This window comes from Asparagus officinalis, chromosome 10 (assembly GCF_001876935.1).
Source record: "Asparagus officinalis chromosome 10, Aspof.V1, whole genome shotgun sequence".
In the NCBI taxonomy this organism is placed as follows: domain Eukaryota; kingdom Viridiplantae; phylum Streptophyta; class Magnoliopsida; order Asparagales; family Asparagaceae; genus Asparagus; species Asparagus officinalis.
The window spans coordinates 58,153,517-58,154,233 of NC_033803.1; the positions used below are offsets into that span (position 1 = coordinate 58,153,517).

The window sequence follows — 717 nt, forward strand, 5'->3', positions numbered from 1 at the left end:
GGGGATGTAGCTCAGATGGTAGAGCGCTCGCTTAGCATGCGAGAGGAGGTACGGGGATCGATACCCCCGCATCTCCATCTCCGTTTTCATGTCACTTCTTTTGGGCGTTTTAACAGCATATAATTGTAGTCCTACGAAACTTTTCATAGGTTCATGGGGTTTTATGAAAATAAGGTTGAAAGTTTGGGTTCTTTAAAAACAATGTTGAAACTTTAGGAGGTGTTTCTGAGATAATCGTGGCTTACGCCGTGAGGATGTCAAAAAAAATTGCAAGAAGGTGTGCGTTCATCTCAAAATAAGTCAGAATACAGGGTGGTTATGTGAATCTACCATAACTGATCTAATTTCAGGAGAAAGTATTCAAAAAATAAGTTAGAATTAAAATTGCAAGAGGGCCAACTATTTAGTACGTGAGCTCGTATGTATTCAAAAAATTCAGAGGAAAAAACTCAAACAAGCTTTATATTGATACTTAATCTTAGTATAATCCACCTGCATGCACAACCAGCCACTTAAATAACACACAAACAACATTTTTTGGGTTGTCAAAAGAATGATGGGAGGATGGAACCAACTTCTCACTGAATCTTGCTTCTTCAATAAAAGAAATTGGTGTCTAAACTTGAACCGTATACGAATTGATGGGAAATTGAACAACACGAGGTGGCTAATTAAATTCATTTACAAGTCTTACAAGTTTGGTTAACTTCAAATGTG

General features: G+C 37.2%; 1 non-coding gene across 1 annotated transcript; it reads left to right on the top strand.

Moving 5' to 3' along the window:
• Nucleotides 1-77, top strand: TRNAA-AGC. Its single transcript has one exon. It is a non-coding gene; the product is annotated as a tRNA-Ala (tRNA).